The following is an 8,434-nucleotide window of genomic DNA, read 5'->3' as shown; positions in this document are numbered from 1 at the left end:
CTCTGTGATCCTGGGAAAGGCATTTGATAATTTATGAGTTTCAGTTTCTTCTTCTGTACATTAGCATAAGAATACTTTTACTTCCTACCAAAGATGTATATGCATGTGTGCATGTGCACACATGTATATATACATACATACACACAGATATACACCCATGTACTATCTATCAATCTATGAGGTATATTGTGATAGGAGTAAAGAAAGATAATGTATTACATTTATGTAGCCCTTTCAAGTTTAAAAAAAAGCACTTTCCTCCCAACAATACTATGATGTATATAATTATTATTATTATGTTCACTTAACATATAAAGAAAATGAAGCTAGGAGAGGTTATAGAATCTCCCCATGGTCACATAGCAGCAATGAAAGAAGATTTTAGCCAGGATTCAAACCCAGTTTTCTCTTAACTTCAAATAGTGTTCTTTCCTTATGTCACAATAAAGAGATGGAAAATATGTAATGGTAAATGAATAAAGACATTAAGTCAACATGATAAAGCTAATCACTGGGCTTTTGCTCAGTTCATGGCTAGTTTTCTTTGACTCCAAGATGAAAAAAAAAGTAAAGTGGTAAAACTGAGGCTCAAATATGCTGAGAATTGGCAAAGAAATGGCTAGTTACTATTTCTTTCTGCTACCCATAACATAGTTTATGCTCTTTTTCCTCTCTTCCCTATTTCCTATCCAATTGGTCTTATCATAGACTACCTATAACCTTCACAAAGACACACAAAGAAATATACACACACATACACACAAACACATATACATACATACATACATATTTGATGAACGGTGGTAGGAGCAAGGCAGACCTTGGGAAAGGGAAATTTTAACATGAGTGGAAAGACACTGATCTGGTTTAGCAAATAGTTAGGGATGTAATTTAAAGGCTAAAGCCCGGTAATAGAGATAATTGGGCTTTTAACACAGGTACCATAACATAGAATAGTGTTTGCCTTATTTAATTCAAGAGAATCATGTAACTCATCAAGATAAATTGTTCATGCCACTGCCCATCAGGATCATTCTGTGACACTTGCACATGATTGAAGAGATCCCTGATCACCTCTATTTGGGAGTTCCCTCCAATGAAGCAGATTGCAGCTTATCTATGCCTGCCTATGCTGTGACATTCTTTCTTCCTTCCTTCCTTTCTAATTTAATTTGTTACATTTTCCTTTAAACTTGACAAAGTTCTCTATATATTTGAGATAGAAGACTTTATCTGGGAAACTTCCTATAAATATCTTCCCCCAATTTTCTATTTTCATCCTAATCTTGGCTACACTAGTTTAATTTTTTAAAAAAGCCTTTTAAATTTAATGTAATCAGAATGATCCATTTTATATCTCACAATACTATCTCTTATTTGTTCAATAAATTCTCCTATCCATAAATCTGATAGGTAATATGTTCCATGTTCTAATTTACTTAAGAAAGCTCCTTTTTTTATTTAGGTCATGTATCCATTTTGACCTTGTCTTGATAAATGGTATAAGATATTGGTCTGTACCCAATTTCTGCCAGACTGCTTTCCAGGTTTTTCAACTCTTTTTTTATACCAAATAGTGAATTCTTATCCCAAAAGCTTAAATATTTATATTTGTCAAACACTAGCTTACTATAATCATTTACCAGTGTATTGTATGTCTACTTTCTGTTTCTTAGCCAGTAGTAGATAGTTTTGATAACACAGTCTAAGATCTGGTACTGCTAAGAATCCTTTCTTTTCATTTTTTTCATTAATTCCTTTTATATTCTTGATTTTTATCCTTCCAAATGAAATTTGTTATTATTTTTCTAGCTCAATGAAGTAATATTTTTGGTAATTTAATTGGGATGTCATTGAATAGACAGAATTGCCATCTTTATTATATTGACTCTGCCTACCCATGAACAATTAATTAATTAATTGATTACTTTAAAAAATTTATTTTTGACTCAAGGGCCAGAACACAAATACAGAATAGAGAAAAGAAACAAAACATATCATAAACTTAAATATTGAAACTTAAATACAAAGTAAGAAAGAAAAAAAAGCATGTCATGTGCATAGCAGAACATAAAAGAGGATTCAAAATATGTAAAAATTTTCATTTCAAGAAAGCCTGTATGTTAAATAATATACGTGTTGAGAATTATCCATCTTTTCTTTGCTTCCTTGTGAGTTTTCTTTTGTTCTCTGCTGTGCACTTTTACTTTGTTCTTTTTTCCCCCTCCCCCCATCCCCCCCAAAGTCTACAATAAAGTTTAGATATGTTTCTCTGTAGCTATAGATATATACATACATGCATGCGCACACACACATATCTATACATACATACACACACACACACACAGATATATATATATGTATAGACATATACTTTCCCAAACATACTCTACTCCTGATCTTTGTTTTTTATGTTTGTGCATATCTCTTGTTTCCTATCCCTCTTGTCTCCTCTACTTTACTTCTACCCACTACCTTGCCCTCCTATTACTCGCCTATCCCCCTCCAAGGATCCCTCCCCTATCCTCCCATTCCTATAAATCTAAACACTCTTCTATACAACCATTTTACCTATTATTGTGGTATTTAGGGTGTGACTTTTTTATTGTTTTCTCTTTTGGAATGCTGAGGTAATCAAGTACCGTTGATGAGTTTTGCTTTTCAAATGTAATGGCAAGCAAAGTGGACTTTTTGTTGTCTTTGTTTTTGAGTGCTTCTCAGCACTAAGGAATCTTTGATTTAATTGGAAGTCTTTGATGACCTGCTTATGTCTAGTTCTGCCCTGTGTCTCTGAGCAAGCATTTAAGTCACAAGAAGGCCTAAGTCACATGGGTTTGAGTCACATGGTTGCAACACCCTTTGACCCTGAAGAAGTTCATATAAACTCAGAGGTTAGTATTTTGCCTTTGGGGGCACACTCATTGAAAGAGTATTGGTGATAAGACTCTGGGTAGCCACTGAAGCAGCCTCCCCTGCTGGCTTTGAAAACCCAGATGTTGGTGCTTCTCTCTCTGGTAAATGTTTGTGTATTGTTTGGACAGGCAGCTAGAAGCCTGTCTGCTGATTCGTATTTATTTGCTCTGTTTATATAATATATGCTTGTAATTTCTGTTTGTATTCTCTCTGAAGTTCAGGGTGCTCTTTTCCCCCTGAACTAAGTGAATGGTATATGTATATTTAATTAAAGTAAGATTGTTAATGCCTTAAAGTTGCTTTCTTTAGAAAAGCAAATCAAAGGACCTGTGCTAGCAGCCCTTCTGTGTCCTGGTGTTATCGGTCTTTCACCTCCACAGCAGCTGCTAGCAGCATTATTGGTACACCTATTCCCTCATTCTCCCCTTGAAAAATCCCTCCCTTCTCTTCTCCCCCCCCCCATACCTCTACCATTTTATTTCTTCTAAATTTAGAAGACTTTTATATTCTTCTGAATATATATGCATTGCTCTCTCTTAAACCTATTCCTGATGAAAGTAGGTTACCAGAACTACCAGCCCTCCTCCCCATCTAATTCCTCTGTATCCATTCTTCCTCTTGCACTTCATTTGTATAAAATAATTACTCTTCTTAGATGTTTCTAAATGGTTTTACTTTTTAAATTCATATCATAGTCAGGTTTACCCCAATCTTTCTTATGAGCTTACCAATTATTAATAAGAACCTTAGACATATATTTTACATGTATAAAAGGTAAACAGTCTGTCTCTATGAATCCCTTATAATCAGTCTTTGGTATGTACCTTATGTTTCTCTTGGTTCTTGTATGTTGAATCTTCTATTAAGTGCAGGATTTTTTTTTAACAAAGTCTTGAAAGTCTGAGTGTTTATCAAATGCCCATTTTTTTAAAACTTAACTTTGCAGGGTATGATATTTTCAGCCAGAGCCCCAGGTCTTTTGCTCTTCAATATATTGTGTTCTAAGACCTGCGTTGCTTTAATGTCTCTGCTGTTAGGTCTTGTGTACTTCTAATTGTGGCACCATCGTATTTAAATGGTTTAAATCTTGATGCTTTTAATATTTTGTCCTTCAGCTGGGGGTTCTGGAATTTGACTATGATATTTCTATGAGTTTTCCTCATAGGATCTCTTTTAAGTGGCGAACAATGGATTTTTTCTATTTCTACTTCCCTGCCTTGTTCTAATGCTTCAGGACAATTTTCTTTAATTATTTCTTGTATTATTATTTCAAGATTCTTTTGTCGATCATAACTTTCAGTTAGTCCAATTATTTCTATATTTCCTCTTCTTGATCTATTCTCCAAATCTGTTGTTTTTCTTATAAGATGTTTCACTTTCTCTTCTATTTTTTCATTATTCATATTTTGTTTATTTCTTTATCTCTTATAATTTCACTGGCTTCATTTTGCTCAATTCTAATTTTCAAGGTTTCATTTTCCTCCTTAAGATTCTGCATCTCCTTTTCTAATTGGTTGACTTTACTTTCATAACCTTCTTGTTTTTCTTGAATTACTCTTATTTTAATTTTTTTTTTAGTTTTTCCTCTATCTCTGTCATTTGATTTTTAAAGTCTTTTTAAAGATCTTCTATAAATTCTTTTTGGGCAGGTGACCATTTGATATTACTCTTTGAGGGCTTCTTTACTTCAGTATCCTCCTCTGAAGATGAACCCTGGTCATCTCTATTCACATAATAGCGTCCTATGGCTGGATTCTTTCTCCTTTGCCTGTGCATTTTTTGTGGTAATAACTTGATTTTTGTAATCACCTCTAGCCCTGGGGTATGGGAAATGGTGCCTCTTGCCCCAGATCTTCAGTTCTCCCCTCTAGCCTGGAACCAAAGCCAAATCTCCAACCTCCTATGAGAGCCCACAGCCAGGGGCTTTCTGCCCCACTGCTTCTGCACTCACTGGGTGTGTGCTGGTTCCTTCTTGCTCCCACCTCTCTTCACAGCACAGGTGGGTCTGGCATTCCTCATCAGCATAGGCTCCCTCAGGATGGGGGTAAAAGTTCCTGTGGCGAGGTCTGAGGCAGTCTCAAACAACTTATTAAAAACGGAACATAGCCTGGAGGTGTTTACTCTTCACAGGGACCAAATCTCATACTGGGATTTTTTCTTCTGATCTTCTCAAATTGTCTGGTTGTGCTCCTATTCTTCTTTGTCTCCACCCATACTTTGTTTACCCTAAGGTGCTATTTTAACTCTTTTGTGGGGGGAAAATCTTGAGAGCTTGGAGTTTTCTGACCTATTCCACCATCTTCCAACAGTTAATTATTAAATATGACTTTATTTTTATGAAAGGTGTTTTATAATTTTGCTCATGTAGTTTGTAGGTTTGTCTTGGCAGGTATACTTCAAGGTATTTTATGCAGTCTACACGTAAATTAAATGGAGTATTTCTTACTATCTCTTCTTGTAGAATTTTGTTGATGATACCTGAGATTTATGTAGGTTTATTTGTATCCTACTACTTTGCTAAAATTAATGTTTCAACTAACTTTTTAGTTGAATCTCTAGGATGTTCCATATGCAAAAAGATTGTTTTATTACTTAATTGGTCATTCTGATTCCTTCAGTTTCTTTTTCTTCTTTTATTACTATTGTTAGCGTTTCTAATACAATATTGAATAATATTTGTGATAATGGACATCCTTGTTTCAGTCCTGATGTTATTGGGAAAAATTGTAGCTTATCCCCATTATAAATAATGCTTGCTGATTATTTTAGGTAGATGCTTCTTGTCATTTTAAGGAAAAATCCATTTATACCTAGGCTTTCAAGTGCTTTTAATAGGAATGAATGTTATCTTTGGTCAAAAGCTTTTTCTGCATCTGTTGATAAAATCATGTGATTTTTGTTATTGAGATAATCAATTATGTTAATAACTTTCCTTAAGTAAAATCATCCCTGCATTGCTGGTATAAATCTCACTTAGTCACCATGTATACTCTCCTAGCTAGTATTTTCTTTAGGATTTTTGCATTCATTGGTGAAATTGTTCTATAATTTTCTTTCTCTGTTTTTGCTCTTCCTGGTTTAGATATCAGTACTGTATTTGTTTCATAAAAGGAGTTTGCCTGGGGGAGGGGCGGGGGAATGCCGCCTCAGTCTGGTGTGGAAACCGCGCGGGGGGGGGGGGGGGGGGGGCGGGGACGTGAGAGGAAGAGCGGCGGCGGCGGTGCCAGCGGCAGCTGCTGCTTGGAGGGTGCCCTTCATTCCTGCCCCCGCAAGGCCATGGCCAAAGTTTCGGTTCTGAACGTGTCGGTGCTGGAGAATCCGAGCGCTTTCCACAGCCCCTTCCAGTTCGAGATCAGCTTCGTGGAAAATCATTTATGTGGGTTCAGCAAAGAGTGAGGAGTTTGACCAGATACTAGACTCAGTACTGGTCGGGCCAGTCCCAGCAGGGCGCCACATGTTTGTCTTTCAGGCAGATGCCCCTAATGCCTCCCTAATCCCAGAAACTGATGCAGTGGGTGTAACTGTGGTCCTTATAACCTGCACCTACCATGGGCAGGAGTTCATCCGAGTTGGCTACTATGTCAACAATGAATATACTAACCCTGAGCTTCGGGAGAACCCACCCCTGAAACCAGACTTCTCTCAGCTCCAGCGAAACATCTTGGCTTCTAATCCCCGAGTCACTTGATTCCATATCAACTGGGACAGTACCACAGACAAACTGGAGGACATTGAAAACCAAGACCCTGTCTTAAACATGGGGCTACCAAAGGATTAGATCTTCCAGACTGTGCCCCCAGCATCATTCCTGAAAATTCCATGGACTGCATCTAACTAAAAATGAGGCCTAGGCAGTATGATGGACCTGGATTTCTGCAAAATGAATGGTTTTGTTCTGCCTTCTGGAAAATTTCTGGGGCAAGCCTGAAGGACTTAGGTTGGGGCTCCAAGCTATACGCCAGTTAAACTGGTCCTTATGGGAAGAAAAACCTGTCATTGGTCTGTCCATTAGTTCAACACAGACTATTTACCTGTTTTCTTACAGGTCTGCACAGCAAATGGTACGTTAGGTCTTTTATTTGTGAATTTTGCCTTCGCTCCTGGCCTTTTTGGGTTCTATGGCTCTGCAGAGGTAATTTGATCTGTGGGTGGGTTTCTCTAGTTTGGGATTGGTTGTGGGCTTTCTGACCTATAACTGGAGATCTCTTTCCCAGTCCCCTCTTAGGTTGTTTCTTCTTAGGTTTCTTCACATTCCCAACCATCTTCAATCAGTGATTTGCCCTGACTTTCTGGAGTTGCTCATTAATAATCTTGGTAGGATTTGGGCTCCCGTAGTTTTGATGGATGGCTTTTGGTATGTTGAATGCCATTCTTTCCTCAGCTGGATTTTTATTCCTGCTTGCATCTTGCCAACTCCTGGAAAGGCCCATTCCCTTAGGTGCCAAAAATGGGGTTTTGAAGGACTATTTAAAGATAAGGCTATCCTCTTCCTTTAATTGGTGGCAACTCAACTCAAACATGACTCATTCCTCATAGCTCTTGGCCAGATCAGAGGATTTGATCAAGAACTAACCAACCGATTTTCTCTGGGCAGGAGTAACTGAAACACACTCACTGTGAACCACACCCCTTAACTAGGAGTTAATGCCAAAAGGTTGCACTTAACCTCCTCTGGGGCCATGTGATCTCTCAAGCTATGGGAGGGTAGGATGGTTTTGGAGACAAAGGAAAAAAAGGGCCTATGTGCACAAAGAAGCATCCCCTAGCCCTCAGTTCTTTTCCTCTGATCTGTCCCTTGTCCCTGTGGCTATTGATGCATATGCAATTTACAAATTACAAAATATTAAAGGTTTTATATTAAAAGTTATGGTTACTGGGGAAATAAAAAGCACTTAGGCTGGACTGCGGCGATTTTTTTTCTCACTTTAGCCTCAAAACATCAACCAATCCTTTTGAAAAACTGGTGCTGAATTTTTGGAAATGAGAGAGAATGTTGTGGAGAGAAATAAAGGATTTACTTCCCACCCCTCCTTAAAAAAAAAAAAAGGAGTTTGCCTGTTATTCCAAATAATTCATTTAATATTGGAATTAGATCCTTAAATATTGCTTTTTTTCCCCTTAGGACATTCATTTATGGCCAGTTCAATTTCTTTTTCTCTAAAACAGGTTTATTTAGATGTGTGTATTTCTTCTGTTACTTTAAACCTTTATATTTTTGCAAGTATTCCTTTTTACTTAAATTACTAAATTTATTGGCATATAACTGGGCAAAATAACTCCCATTAGTTGCTCTGATTGCATCTTAATTAGTGGTATATTAGTCCTTTTCATTTTTGATAATAGTGATTTGGTTTTCTTCTCTCTTTTAAAAAATATATCAACCAATGTTTTATATATTTTATTGTTTTTTAATAAAGCCAACTCCTGCTTTTTTATTAATTCAATGGTTTTCTTACATTCAGTTTTCTTAATCTCACCTTTACTTTTTAGGATTTCCAATTTCATGTTTAATTGGGGATTT

General features: G+C 36.8%; 1 pseudogene; it reads left to right on the top strand.

The window, feature by feature from the left end:
- The first annotated feature begins 6,051 nt into the window (after positions 1–6,051).
- Positions 6,052–7,936, top strand: LOC118828769 (annotated as a pseudogene).
- The last annotated feature ends 498 nt before the right edge of the window (positions 7,937–8,434 follow it).

Source organism: Trichosurus vulpecula, chromosome 1 (genome assembly GCF_011100635.1).
Source record: "Trichosurus vulpecula isolate mTriVul1 chromosome 1, mTriVul1.pri, whole genome shotgun sequence".
NCBI lineage: Eukaryota > Metazoa > Chordata > Mammalia > Diprotodontia > Phalangeridae > Trichosurus > Trichosurus vulpecula.
Note: the sequence above shows the minus strand (reverse complement) of the source record. Positions and strands in the feature narration are given on the sequence as shown.